The sequence below is a fragment of the Physeter macrocephalus genome, chromosome 5, assembly GCF_002837175.3.
Source record: "Physeter macrocephalus isolate SW-GA chromosome 5, ASM283717v5, whole genome shotgun sequence".
NCBI classification, from domain to species: Eukaryota; Metazoa; Chordata; class Mammalia; order Artiodactyla; family Physeteridae; genus Physeter; species Physeter macrocephalus.
The window spans coordinates 71,742,561-71,743,364 of NC_041218.1; positions in this window are offsets into that span (position 1 = coordinate 71,742,561).

Genomic DNA, 804 nt, shown 5'->3' on the forward strand with positions numbered 1-804 from the left:
ATTTTCACAATGTTGATTCTTCCAATCCAAGAACATGGTATATATCTCCCTCTGTTTGTATCATCTTTAATTTCTTTCATCAGTATCTTATAGTTTTCTGCATGAAGTTTTTTGTTTCCTTAGTTAGGTTTATTCCTAGGTATTTTATTCTTTTTGTTGCAGTCATTGGTGTATAGCAATGCAAGAGATTTCTGTACATTAATTTTGTATACTGCTACATTACCAAATTCATTGATTAGCTCTAGCAGTTTTCTGGTAGCATCTTTAGGATTCTCTATGTATAGTATCATGTTATCTACAAACAGTGACTGTTTTACTTCTTTTCCAATTTGGAATACTTTTATTTCTTTTTCTTCTCTGATTGCTATGGCTAAAACTTCCAAAACTATGTTGAATAATAGCTGTGAGAGTGGGCAACGTTGTCTTGTTCCTGATCTTAGTGAAAATGGTTTCAGTTTTGCACCATTGAGAATGATGTTGTCTGTGGGTTTGTCATATATGGCCTTTATTATGTTGAGGTAAGTTCCCTCTTTGCCTACTTTCTGGAGGGTTTTTATCATAAAAAAGCTCAAAAGCTTTTTCTGCATCTATTGAGATGATCATATGGTTTTTCTCCTTAAATTTAATATGGTTTATCACAGTGATTGATTTTCATATATTGAAGAATCCTTGCGTTCCTGGGATAAACCCCACTTGATCATGGTGTATGATCCTTTTAATGTGCTGTTGGATTCTGTTTGCTAGTATTTTGTTGAGGATTTTTGCATCTATGTTCATCAGTGATATTGGCCTGTAGTTTTCTTT